This window comes from Haemorhous mexicanus, chromosome 5 (genome assembly GCF_027477595.1).
Source record: "Haemorhous mexicanus isolate bHaeMex1 chromosome 5, bHaeMex1.pri, whole genome shotgun sequence".
In the NCBI taxonomy this organism is placed as follows: domain Eukaryota; kingdom Metazoa; phylum Chordata; class Aves; order Passeriformes; family Fringillidae; genus Haemorhous; species Haemorhous mexicanus.
Window position 1 is genome coordinate 13,562,299 of NC_082345.1, and position 14,679 is coordinate 13,576,977.

The following is a 14,679-nucleotide window of genomic DNA, read 5'->3' on the forward strand; positions in this document are numbered from 1 at the left end:
AATTACCACTTTGTCTATTGCACTGAATTCATTACACCAGCAGCCCATGTTAGATCTGTATGTAGCAGAATAATTCCATGTTTGTTTACTATTCAAAATGAGCACAAACCAAACCTTGCAATCTATTTCCTCCAAACTCCAATGCAGTTCCCATCAATAGCAGAAGACTTTGTCTCTTGATCTTCTTTCCAATGTCAGAAAACTACATCTTTGACAGATGAAAAATCTGCACTGCAACAAATCATTCCTGTTCATCTCATTCACACAAAGAATTCTATTTTTGGATAAAAATAGTTGCACAGTGAATTGTAATGAGATTTTCTGAACAATGAACCATTGTCTACCATCTTATATAGGAATCTTTGTCGGCTCAGGCATGATGCTATAAAAATCTAAGTTTGTTTGATCTGTTTAGTTTTTGCAAGCAGTATTGATCTTGGCTCTTCATCGTGCTCTCTCCTGCAGAAACAAACACTGAAACTCAAGATTCAGCTTCCTGTAGGCTAAATTAGGAATTAAACAAGTCAATATTGTACAAACCTACAGGGGAAGCAATGTGCTCACACCCTCACACACTCACATTTCACAGCTCCAGCAGCACCTGTGGCCTTGAAGCCTCATGCTGAAAACCCTGAGCACAACTGGCTCTCACAGAGTTCCTGGATGTTTTCAAGCACCTCCTCCAAATGCTAACTGAGCCTTTTTTCAAAATCAGTAAGTCTTGAGTCAATTCCGACCGACAATGAGGAAAAGAAAATATTGACTGAATACAAGGCAATAAACAGAGGACCACAGCTGCTATGCTGGAATAACAAACTAGCTCAAGAAAAGCCTTTACAAATGGCAAAACAGATTTGTAGCCTTATATTTACTTACTGTAAATCATAACACTAATAAGCTCTTAGAGGACTCTGCAAGAGGGTCATGACCACCTTAGAAGGCCTCATTTATTTTAATTTTCATACTCAAGGACTCACTAGCACTTTACAACCAGGTGCTTCCCAACAAGGATAAAAGTATAAACACTCCACTACACCACCCACTATGCAAAGAAAAAAGGATGCACAAGAGTAGTTGAGCATCCTGGTATATCAATAAAGACACTGAATAAAACAGGGTAGGCAACCAAACAAGGCACAGAAATACTTCCCATCCAGGAAAGAAGTCAAGGATCAACCTATAAAAAAGCAATGCCTTTCTTAGGGACAATGATTTTCCCCTCAGTCTACACATTTCACTTGGAGCAATGGCAAGAGTCAATTATATTTGTTTACATATTTTCCTAAAGCTGGAGCATTTCCTTCTTTCTAATTCTTGCATGCATCACTCTGACTGATGAGTAGCAGATGCTGGAATACGGCTGCTGCAGTATTTGTACCATGGTTCCACACGCAGCTGCTTTACCACCAGCATCATCCAATTTCAGGATGTCCTCCTTGAAAATATCATACCTATGTGTTGACTTAGTCTGACTATTTAGATGTTATAACTTAACAGACTTAGCTTAAAGAAACATGGTCACAGGCTACTCAGCTATTTTTTGCAAATTCACAAATAAAGATTTTTATTAGCCTTCTGTCTATCACTGCTTCGATATGGAATAAAAGCTTATCAAATGTTATTTTACTTTTCCATTTGACTGAAGATAGGCCCATCAGATTTTACTTTTTTTTTTCCTTTCTAAATGGGGAATTTTACTGAAATCACTTCAGGAAAAGCAAAGGAGGAAACAAACATTCAACTTCAGAAAACCAGAGAGAAAGAGGACCTCAGGGTGGGGAAGGATGTTCAACGTGTTTGTCAATATTTGTGCTTTCTCCTTTTCACATGCAGCTGCAAAGCAGCAAGCTGTGAGCAAGAAAAGAATATGCATTTATAACAGAATTATCTGAGAGCAAATAAATGGTTGGTTTCTAAAATGATTTCCTAGTTTCACTGTAAGTATCAAGTTTATTTTTAATGGTCTGTAATGTAACATTGTACACTGGCCAATAGAGACTGCCACAGGTCAGACCGGGCAGCTATGAACTCAGCAAGCAGACAATTTTAGGGATCTGGACTTCTCTGATTTAAAATATCATGGGCTCCTTGATTTACAGGAATTTTTCAGATGTTATACACTTCTCTGCTACAGTGAATGCTTAAAGCTAGATCACTTTTTGTCCCAAATAAAGCAATTGTCTCCTTGAATGTGGCTCAGTTTGCTTAGAGAACTAAAGAAGAAAAGACATCTGAGCAGCAGCTAAAGCAGAAACCACGCAGGGGCAGCCAGACCTCCAGCTCCCCGAAACTTCCACCTACACCTAAGCTGCTCCTTCGTCTTTTCAAAGCACATTCTCCCACTGCCAGCCCCTCCTCCTCCCTCCTCTCTGCTTCCACATGCACCTCAGCAGTCATCACCACTTCCATAGCTGGAAAGCCCCAGAATAATCAACCCTCAATTTTGACACAGTAGCAACCACCCCTGTGCTCAGGAAGAGGAAAGGGCAATTTGGGAAGGAAACTGAGACTCTGACCCTTAGAGCCGGTATATGAATTTGCTTGCAAAAGAAAGAAATTCTTTGTCCATAGCTTTCAGCTGGGCATCTTTCACCCAGAGAGTTCACCTTTACAAAAATTTAAAAAACAGAGGAAAGAGCACTTGCACTGAGAATCTGCCTCTTTTTTCCCCTTCTTTTCCCTTTTTGTTGTTAATACCTCTGTAGACAGCTCAGCTGCCAGATTCCTGCTATCCTCACACCCCACTGGCAGCCCCAGCACTAATTGCAGACATGTGTTAGTACAAGGAGTCTGTTTGAATTATTAAACTGTTCTCACCACATAGCAAAGAGATGTGTTCAGCTAGGGTTTTAACCTCTGTAAAAAGTCAGGGATTTGGGACAGATGTAACTTTATCTTCCACCTCCCCTTCCTCCAGAACCCTGAAAAGAAAAACAAAACAGCAGCACTCCTGTTTACACACAGGAAGGAACTGGCAGCCCTGATGAGTTTCACCACTCATCTGGCTGGACACTGGCTCTTGCCTATGTCCTGGGTGTTTTTGGGGAACACAAACACCTCCAGCCATGCTGCTGCAGTAAGCAAACAGAGGAAAGCTCTCACATCCGGGTGCACAAGGGATTTTTGGACAGCTCTTGGAAAGTAGCATTTGGCTGCACACCAGCTGTGCCTCGGGCTGCAGCTCTGCACAGCATCTGCCTCTTCCTGCCACACAAAGGCCCTTTTCTCCAGCTGCCTCAGGGACCAGGGTTTTTTTTATTTCTTGTCTGATCAAATGAAGGTCTGTGAAGCAAAACACTCAGGTTTTGCTAGGTGCATGGCAGTGCTGGCTTCTCCACCAGCTGACCTGAAGCCAGATGAGAGCAGCACCAACCCAGTTGGTTGTTTGAAGATGATGTTACCATGCCTAAAAATTAAAGTCATCTTCAGAAAATTGACCTTCTAAGAACTCATTAAAAAAGGAATGCAGAGAAGTCAAGAGCCCAAAATGACACTTCCCAATTATATTTAAATTTTTAAACAAGTAGCAGGCTTTGCTCAGCCTGGAAAATGCACTGCATCAGCTGCAAGTGCCACACACCAATTGTAGCAGCACAATCCCACCTCTTCCAGCAGAACCATGCCAGAGGGGAGCTGCAGTGACAGCTCCTTTTGCACACTGCAAAACAAGCCCAGCTCTCCCAGCAGACCAGGGCAAAGCAGCCATGCAACATGCCAGGGTTATAAACACCCACAAATTCCAGATATTACCCTCCTGGGATAGTGGCTCCCTCCTGGCTCACCCTGAAATCTCCCCATCCTGAAGGGATCTGTCACCCCTCCACAGGAGGAACTGTCAGGTACACAACAGGCACTCATAAAAAAAAAAAAAATCCCACCAGCCACTTGTGGGTACAAACAGCCTGAGGTTTATGTCTTTATTATACTGTAAAATCATTTATTGTCTACTCAGTAACTATATTGAAATTCCCTCATTTGTGGGGGAATATGAAGAGTAACACAAAACTGGTATTAGAAACCAGCAGTGAGATCCACTGTAAGAGCAGACACAATTGTTTGGACTCTCACACCAGCATTTACTCACTTTAAGCACTAAAAAACCCATGTGGACAGATTTAAAAAAATCCACTATGTGAATAACATACAAGTTGTGTCATCAGCAAAACAAATGCCAGGAAATTCAGAGCTAATAGATTTACATGGTAATTAAATCTGCACATCTTCCCAACTTGCTCAGGTTACACAGTTGGAAATGCTGAAGTTCATGCTGAGCAAATCTTATAATCCACCCCATTATGTACACATGTATGCACACATTTCCATTGCAAACACTCAAATATTTCCACCCCACAACCAGCAAAGCAGACATGCATTTTTTTCATTTATCAGGGGGATTTTCCAAGAACCATGCTTACTCTTTTGCCTGTCTTCCAAAATATTCTTTCACTTTTTTCTTTAACAACCCACATCAAAAAAAACATTTTGTATTTAGAAAGATAACTAAAACCTAAATGAAACTCTTAAATGGAGAAGACTAAATATGGGTTAAAAGAAAGAAAAACAAAAATAAAAGAAAGAAAAGAAAGAAGCCCTTGTGCAGCAGAGGCAAGGGTGAGAAACAACCCTCAAGTTCAGTCCTTTAAGTCCACTGTCTGCAAGAAAAGGATGCTATTGCTCCTTCCTAGCCCAAGCCTCTTGGGAGTCATGCAAAACAGGAAAATCCTTCTCACACTCCCCTGCCCTTCTCCCAGTGCATAGCTCTTGGATCTAGCCTAACATTTCAACAGGCTGGGTGCATGTTTTGCTGTTCCCACCCCCTTCCCAAGAAGCCAAAGCCAGAGGAGTGAGTCACTGGGGCAAGAGCAGTGAGTCAGTGAGGTGGAAGCCCTTCAAAAAGGCTCCCCCCATGAGTCCCTGACTGAGACCTCAAAGTACATTATTCATTCTGTGTTGCAAGTAAGCATTTGGATTAAGCTCTCAGGTCATATGTAGCTGTTCTTTTCTCTCAGCTCTTTCCCCACTCCCCCAAAGCCTTATTTTTTTTGCCAGCCGGAGCAGCAGAAGCACAGAACACTGAACCTCTCCATTCCTCGTCCCCATGCCCTTCCCCTCACCCAGTGAGCAGCAGGGTCACAATTCCTTACCACAGTGACTGCAGAGCTGCAGGACAGGCCTGACTGACCCATCTGCACCTCACAAGCCTCCATGCCACCAGGAGTAGGGCAAGCCTCTCCTTGCCACCTCCAGCCAGTGTGGCTCACACCACACAGGGAGGGGAGCTCAGCTTCCAAAACTGCGGTCTCCAATGATTTTTAGTACCCACACAAGATACCTAAAGAGACCAGTTATGTATTAAAAGCTGTGCAGTGAATAAAAGTATCTTTGGTTGGTCTGTTTGTTTGTTTGTTTTCCCCCATGCTCCAGCCAAGAAGTGCCAGTCATAAATATTTGCTGTGAGATAATATTAATTTGCTCGGTTACACCCCAGCTACACCTCCAGGCTCTATGGAAGGAACTTGCATTTACTGCAAGTTTTACATCAAACTAGTGTCTTCTGTGTAACTCACAGAGTTAAGCCAAAAAATAAACAGTGAAGAAAGTTTTCAGATTGTATGCAAAATTTACAATTCTGTGGTGGGCATTTATGGCCCTCTTTGCTGCCCAAGAGCTCAGCAGCAGGGATAACACATTTTGCTCTTGCACAGCTGGTTCAACTTACAGCCATTTTTAAAAGAACATGGTTGCTCCAGTTCCTTCTTGACAGGAGACATATTTTAACAATATAGAAGAGTTTTACACCACTTGGACACATATCACTTGGCTTCATTTAACATCTTTCCTCAACATGGAAATGGGAGGGGATGAATGCAAAGAAAATATATCTCAGGCCTCCTGCAACAGCATCCCTTGTTGATGGGTACAGATGAGCCCTTTGTAAAGGGCACAGCCAGCACAGTCCCTGTATTTTAAACAAAATCCACTAGTCCTGCATGCATCTTAGAGATCACAGAATATCTCAAGTTGGAAAGAACCCATAAAGATCATGAAGTCCAGCTCCCAGCAGACTTTAGAATTAAAACAGGAAGGAGGAAAAGATAACCACTGATACTGCTAGGAAACCTCAGTAAAATCGTAATTTCACATCTAGGTTCACATTAGTGAAGGGGACCTCCTGCAGAACACAGATGCTTTCCAGTTCAGCTGTTTCATGTTTAGAGTGTTCTCAACAGCCTCCTCTCTGAGGACCAAATTAGTATCTGTCAAAGGAGGATCTTTCACCAGTCTGACTGGTGTAGGTAGGAAACAACTTCTGCTCTATCAGCAGTGCTTGCTAGTCCTGACTGACAAGACACTTGACATTTAAAATAAAAAATCCTAATTCTTTCCTTCAAAAGTATTTCTTCTTTAATGGCTGAAAAGTTTAAATGGCAGGGTTCCAGCTTGCAGGAGCCATCATTCTTCCTTTTTCCTAATGCTGGCTGCAAACCTACACACCACCCAACAAAATCCTGCCCTATAATTAAAGCTGTCTGTTATTACAAAATAAATAAGGCTTTATGATCAGTATTGGCAGCTTAAGGAGAGATTGGGCATGTTATTTCACAAAAGAGTTAGTAGTCTTTGTTCTACAGATTTATAGTACTGGTTGGGAGATGTTCTGCTGCATTGTTTGTTTTTTTTCAAGAATAGAAGCTGAGGCTTGAAAAGACACAAATTTAAGCTCCTCAATGTTTATTTAGGTACTCTTCATTTTTGAAGAGTCAGACTATCAAGTACCTAAATGCAGACACCCTGAATTAAATATAGAAAACATAAATTAGCCTTTATAAAAACTACCAAAAATTCATACACATAATAGTTGAAATTGCAGATGTGAGCATAGTTTTAAAAAGAAAAAACACACCACACACATATAACCCTTTCTTGAACTCAAGAAACAGGTGCCTGAGCACAGTGGAGGGAAAATAAAAAATGCAGTGCTTCTGTGAAACAAATGTAAAAAAAATCAACAGGTCATACTGCCCTACCCAGGAGGATGAACTGCCCAACCCTGGCAGAGCTCAAGGATCAGCAGCCTTTGGCTAGCAATGACCTGAGCTGACAGAAGGTTCAGACCCTGCCCAGCAGGACCTGTGTCTATCACACAGATATCTGCTATCAGGGCAGAAGGAGGAACACACTGGCAGGACTTTGTGTTCAGTGCTGCTGTCACTGAGGGTTACACATTAAGTACCATGCACTAAAAGAGTTGGTTGTGTGTCTAACACTCTTCCAGTGATCTCACCAGACAACCAAACAAACAACCACACTGAAGAACACATTTCCAAACAAGTCACTACCTTGCTTTTCAGTAGAAACATCCTGGAGTTTGATGTGACATACCTCTCACCCTTCCCCTGAGCTGGCACTAAGCCCAGACACCATGGATGCACTGGAGCTAGGGCTTCATCAACAGCAGGTTGATGAAGCCCTAGCTCCATCACATCCCTAGCCCATCACATCCCTGACTGACAAAACATTTCCAGTTTGCAACTTTGCAGCAAGTTTAATATCAAACCTGCTGCTGCCCCAGCAAGCTAATGAAGAGCAGTGTGACAGTACTTGATGATGACAACACCAAGAACATCCCTACCCTGCACCTGAAAGAGAACATAGTTTTTGAAGCCAGGACACTGGAGCTGCTTCAGATGAGCCAGCCCTACCAAATGCATCCCACAGCAAAAAGCCTTGCCTTTTAAAGCCACTCCCAGTGGTCCTCTGTATCATGAGATGGATACTTCAGGACACCCACATTGCACTCATACAGCCTTAACTCTGCAGAAATCCACACAGACACCCACAGAAATGGTTTTGGCACCTTACTTTGTATGGACCAGTACTTCCATCAGCACTTTGGGACTAAGGGAAGACATATTTCATTTTATGTCAAAACAAGAGTATGGGTGGGTCACTTGGCTTTCACTCGTGTCAAAGGCAGACAAAGTTTGTTTTGAAGCCCTGCTGAAATCTGCAGAAAGGAAAAAAAAGGAAACAGGATATGAAAAAGATCAAATAAACACACACTTACAAGCATGTGTCTGGAAAAATCATTTTAAGATACCCCACACTTGAGAGCTGGTAGTCCAATTTGCTATGACAAGCCTTTTGTCCCAGTGCCACTAAACATTACTTTACTCAGTTTTATAAAAAATAAACAAATAAACCATGAGTGGTACTGGAATAGGGTTCAGGACCCAAGACAGCAGTAGATGGAAACACCTATATTCTAAGAACAGGTCTTAAAAACAAACTTCTGTACTTGTTTTACCTCTCTGCTTCCTTCCTGAGATGCAGAGACTTGTGGAACAGGTTATCTAGCAAGAGGTATGGTGGCTCTCTCTCCTCATGAGTCCTGGGAGTACAGGAGAGACTTTCAAACCAGTGCTGCCATCATTTGTCTGTGACCTGACACTTCAGCTTCTTTTTTCAGTTCTCTCCCACTCAGAGCACCCCTCTCCTTCATCTCTAGCTCCTCCCTGTACCTTCCATTTCCTGGCCTTTGCTCCCAAGCAGGTGAAAGAGAGGCCGAGCTACTCATCCATCCCCTTGCAGGACACAAAGAAGAGCAGCAGAACTGGGAATGACGCTGCAAACTGCAGGCAAAGACTCTGGAGGAGCAGAGCCAGAAAAGCAAGGGAGCAGAAGGAAAACAACAGGAAGAGTCAAAGTCACAGCACCTGGAAAGGGATAAAATAAAGCACTGACAGATAAGCAGCATATGAAGATTGTGCCAGAACTTCCTCCATCCCCAGCTGTGTATTTTTGCCAAGTGCCATTTAAATCTCAGCCTAGTACAGCATTTACTCTCATGACTGCTCCAGACTTTCTCTCTTTTGTTCCTCCCCACCTGGAAGGCAAAACCACTGCCATCTCACCATGGCAGGGGAAGAGAAAACACACAGGGAAAACAAACCTGCTTACCATGGGAACATAAATATTATTTATTTCAGCTACTGACAGAAAGGAAAAATTACCAAGAATTAACATAAATCAGAATCTAGAAAACAAGAAAGAGTTAACAGAAAATGCGATTCAGAGGGAGAAAGATTGCTCCTGAGTTTGTCAGGATCCAGAAGAATGTTAATTATAGATCAGGCCACTGCTTGGCTGCAGTTATTGAGGGGAGAAAAAAGAAGATCAAAACGTTTAATTGAATATTCCAGGGAGGGGGCGGTTCTGAATTACTGCTTTTTATATAAGACCAGATGATACAGCCATCCCACAGGATGGTAATGAAACGACTTTTATTCCAACAATAATGGAAGAGAATATAAAAACAGCTACTCAAAGTTGGCCATTTTAATTAGTAGACCTAGAAAACTTCCATCTGAAAAGTCTAAATAGAGCTTCTAAGGAGCTCTTGAAACTATTTTCAGTAGGAGACAATATTAATGGACTGTAAGAAATAATACAAAAATATTTAAATGCAAACAAGGCAACCAAAGTAACAGCAAGTCAACCTACCTACTGTTCATTTCTGAGGAGGGTAAGAGATGGAAAAGGGAAGAGCCCAAGAACTTCCAAAAGGAAGAGAAATCTAATTTATGCTTATAATTCCCCAATAACTGATAAGCTTCTTAAATTTTCTCACATTCTGAAATAATATTACAAGCTTAATACCCCTTGTCATGTAAGGCAATTGACTTGGTGCTATACAAACAAAGCCAGAGTGAAAGAAGCCAAGAGGCCCCATTCAGTGTGACAAGGAAATCAGAAATCTCCAGATGTGAAACACAAATGAGCTGATTGTGTCACACATTTTCAGTGGGTTCCCACAGGAATCAGTTCTTGGCCCCAGACTCTAATACTGTGACCTGAGAGGAAAAGCCACCACCACTGAAGGTTGCAGATAATGCAGTATCAGCAGGGGCAGCAAGTAACAAAAAGGTCAGGTCGCCAAACCAAAACACAGAGAACTTGGTAAGCAGCCATAAACAAGAGACATGTCCTAAGTAAAGCTGAAGTAAAAATAAAAATAAAATAAAATAAAAATAAAATAAAATAAAATAAAATAAAATAAAATAAAATAAAATAAAATAAAATAAAATAAAATAAAATAAAATAAAATAAAATAAAATAAAATAAAACTTATGGTGTACACCAAAGGCTCCAAGTCACACTTGGGTGACTGACAATCAGAAGCCAAGACCCCAGGACTCAGGGACATGGCTGAGGAACATCTGTGGGACAGATACCACAAGCACTGGGTCCTGGGGAGGAATTAATGCAGGTGTGTGCTCATGCTCCAAATGCAGGAGAACCCTGCTGTATTTCAGGTTCAGCCCCTCAGCCAGTGCAGGAGTTTCACTCAGTCCCAGGTGCAGCCAAGCACTGGGAAATCTTGCATGGCCATCCCATGCTGTGGGGCCAGCACCCAAAGAACAGTGGGGAGGTATTGCAGAAATTTTTGCCCTTTTTATTTATTTAGGACTTCTTTTGTTTGTACTTGTTTCTTAAATGAGAAACTTCTTTCATATTTAAAAGTGTGCCTGTAAAGCTCAACCCCCAGCTACAGCTCTGAACTGCAGCCTCACCCCAATCATACATCCTGCTGCCCAAGTCTGTGCTCCCTGCAAAACCAGAGTTTGAGGACTTCAGAAGACAGAGAGGTGTGAAGCACAAATTGCTCTGTGCTCATGGTGCATGCAGCTGCTACTGGTCACAGCCAGGCTCCACTCCTATGCCACCAAATTTCAAAAAAAAAGGAAGTTGTACAACTGGAGAAAGTTTAGAGAATCACAAGAATCACTATAGAAAGGGAAATCTTTCCTCAAAATAAAGGCAAATAAGAAAAGAAGAAACCAACATATTCAGCTTATCAAAGAGGAAACAAATACAGAACATGAATGTTCCTAAGTAATGAAAAACGGAATAAGACTTCAGAGGATGGCTCTACCAGCTTGCAGCTAAGTTTACCATCTGGAGCCAGATCCATTCATTGTGGTTCACAATATTAAAAAAAGGGAGAACAATCAATCATGAAGGAAGAGTGTGAATTCTTCGACCCAAGCCTTTCCTAATTGAAGAGTAGAGGTTGCCCTAAAAAGATATGCAGGAATTCAAACAATCGAGGGAAGTTTTATAGCCCTTATTTATGTAAGGTGAAAATAATTCATCATAATTGTTTCCTTTGGCCCTCTGGCAGCCAAACAAGGCTGTTTACTAGAATGGCAGCATGCTCTGGAGAAACTGATGCAAAGCAGAGCTGGGAAACCTGCTGATGCAGCTTTGCATTCCTGTGTTCCAGATAACTTGATACCCTTGGTATCAGGAAGGCAGCTGGGGAACACAGTTCAGGAAGGCAGGTTTGAGACCAAAGGTTGCTCGTGTCAGACACAACGCCCTGCTCAAAGCCTGCTCCAAACACAGCGCTCGGCAAACCCCCCGTGGCCGGCACATCCCACGGCACTAGCCCACTGAAGGCCTTTTCCCTGGTTTATTTTTAAGGCTGGGTTCTCCAGCTCTGCTGCACAAGCGAGTCAGCTTTCCTCCCCACACCAGAGGGCTGCACACGTCCCAGCTAGCTGGGAGAGGGAGCCCCTACCACTTGTTATCACTGCAAGAGCCCCAGCTCAACAGCGAGCTGGGAGAGGGTCTCAGAGGCGGAAAGATTTGGCAAGCTTGCAATGGACTTCAGGGTTTCTCTATCAAAGAGACTGAAATGCAAACACACACACACGCAAACTATCTCTTATCCTTCTGAAATTTGTTCCTCAGGATCGGAGTGGCAGCCACACCACACCACAATCAAGTGGTAGTGGCAAACTGCAAGGATTCACAAGCACAGAGCACTGTTATAATTTTCAGAGTCCACATTTGATTTCCACATCCAATAGATGGCCAGTTTCAGTGCTGATGGGAGATTCCCCATGAGCCCAAGTGAGAGGAATGCTGAAGTGCATGGGGAAATTAAAAGGGAGCTTCCATGTGAAGGGATTTGCTTCAAAAGAAGTAATTTAGCAGCTGCTCACTTCAAAATCTTTTTTAAGTCTTCTAGTTAGTAAAGCTGCATGTGTCTGGGCATCTCTTTCAGGGCCTATCATTCTTTCCAAGTGCCAAGAAGCATTTCCTTTCCAGAAGCCTGCCCACAGCAGAGAAATCAAAGGCAAGTAACTTTATTCTTGCTTTAAATCTGACAAGGAGTACAAACACAAGCATGTAATGTGCAACCCTGTTCAAACACAGCTAGAACAAGGTTACTTGTGCTCTTATTTTACATTAGACATAAGCTGTTTTAAAAAAGGTTTTTAAAGCTTTTTTAGTTTGATAAAGATGAGCTTCAAAAGCAACCAGCTGACAGAATGAAAGGAGAGGGAGCATTTAAGGAAAGGAGGAGTATGATCCAGTTTTAAAGATTAATTACAAGATTAATGCCAGCAGAAGGTGCTCCAGCCAGCACTCAAACAGAGAGCCCTGTGCAGCATCTTCCCCATCCACATCTCCCAAACCCTAATGCACAAACAAAGCCACTTTCACTTGTGGCACTGAAATTTAATTAACTGAATATAGTGAGCAAGTGAGTGAGCTGTGCAGCGTGGTAGATGCCTCTCCAGAGGCTGCAGAAAGAGCCTGCCAGCGTCCTGGGGACAGAGACGGCGCAGGGGAGTATCAGACATTGCATAAGCACAGACACACGTCATGGCTCATTCCCGCTATCCCGGCCAGCGCTCGCTCAGACCCCTGCCAGCCACGGCCAGGATCTATTCCAGCTATTCAGAGGGGGTTGGGTGCCCAAATGGGGGAGCAGGGAGGGAAGGCCCAGCCTGGGGGTGTGCCTATGGACGGACAGGGGACCTGTCCCAGCACCCAGCCAGTGCCTCCAGGGGCCCCTCAGCCCTTGCCTGTGCAACCATTACCCCACAGTTTAGAAGGAGGGGGAGTAGGGTGGAAAATGTGGTTTTTCCAGACTTTACCAACATATTTTCCTTCTTCTAAGGAAAGAAGTATGGCCTGGGGGTTGGAGGGCTGGGCCATCACACCCCACCTGGGCCAGCCTGGGCCTCTCCTCCCCTGAGGCAAAGGCGCCCTTTGCCTCTTCATTCCACGCACCCAAGGGCAGTACGGAAGCGGTCACAAGGGAGGGATCTCAAGGGTAGTGGCATGGAAGATTACATCACATTCAATGCCAAAATTATCAGGCTCATAAGAAAACCAAAGGCAGCTGAGAGAAAGCCCTTTGTTGCAGGGCACAGCACTGGACACTGTACAAAGGCCAGGAGTGAGAGACACACACACAAGCACTTGCAATTGTTTAGGTTAGTTAATACCTTTGAGATCATCAAGTCCAACCCAGCACTGACAAGTCCAACATTGAACCTGGTTTAAGTGCCACATCTGCACATCTTTTAGAAATCCCCAGGGATGGTGACTCAATCCCATCCCTAGACAGCCTGTTCCAGTGCTTAACAACCCTGTTAGTAAAGAAAATTTTCCTATTATCCAATCAAAACCTCCACTGGGGCAACTTGAGGCCATTTCTGCTCGTCCTTGGGAGAAGAGACCCAACTCACATTGCTATGACTTCCTTTCAGATAGCTGTACAGAGAGCAAGAAGGTTACCCCTGCACCTCCTTTTCTCTAGACTAAACAACCCCAGCTTCCTCAGCTGCTCCTCATAAGATTTGTGCTCCAGATCCTTCACCACCTCTGTTGCCCTTCTCTGGACTTGCTCCAGCACCTCAGAGTCTTTCCTGTCATGAGGGCAAACACTGGATGCAAGATGTCACCTCACCAATGCCACACACAGTATTTTAGGCTCTGAGGGGTACCCAGAGGTCAAGTGCAAGCTCAGGAGCTCAGAAATCAAAATCTGCATTCAGGAATTTCAGGCAGTGTGATTTCTTCCATGTAGCCTGTAGGGCACCTGTGGCACATGGCCACATGAGACCCCACTGCCAGCGACCAACCCAGCACAGCCCCTGGCATTCCACATTTCAAGCAGAGAGACCCAGAGGGAGGAAAACTCTCCTGGAGCTAAATGAGTCTATTTGGCTCTAGGGAAACACAGGTACAGAGCCAGAAAAATAATCAGGGGAACCTTGTACTGCTTATCAGCAATGTGTAACTCCAGAGCCAGCTAGGACTATTTATACATAGATTTATATACATGTGTATGCGTGTGTGGGCTTGTGTGTCTGTGTGTATTAAATATAGATCATTTTTTGAACACAGCACCGTTGGCTGCGTAACATTTCAGATGAGCATCTGCCACAGACCATCTGGGCTGGGAGGGAGGGAGACCAGAATGCCATGGGACTCTTGAGGAATTCGAAACTTGCAGTGGATTTTACACAGAAAGCTGTTGCATAAGGGACACTGACAAATGTGTGGTATCAGGAAGGTTCTTTAACTAAAAGAAGGAAAAAAGAAAAAACAGAAGTGATCCTAAAACTGCTGCTTCCTGTGGGGGTTGGAGCTGGCTACAGATGACAGGAGTGACTTCACACCACTTACATTCAGCATCATGAAATGAAACCAAACCAAGTTGCCAGGATAGGCATCAGTGTGCCAGAAGATCAAGCACTGAACTGATGTTGCCCCAATGAACTGAAAGTGGTACCTGGCATTCAGCAGGTTAGCACAGAGTGTCTTTTGCTTCTGTCAAAAAAAAAAAAAAAGCACACCAAAGCCACACAAGTT

General features: G+C 43.4%; 1 protein-coding gene across 2 annotated transcripts in view; it reads right to left on the minus strand.

Moving 5' to 3' along the window:
- Nucleotides 1-14,679, minus strand: part of CREB3L2 (cAMP responsive element binding protein 3 like 2) — a 75,223-nt gene that overhangs the window by 37,432 nt on the left and 23,112 nt on the right. The window lies entirely within an intron of this gene.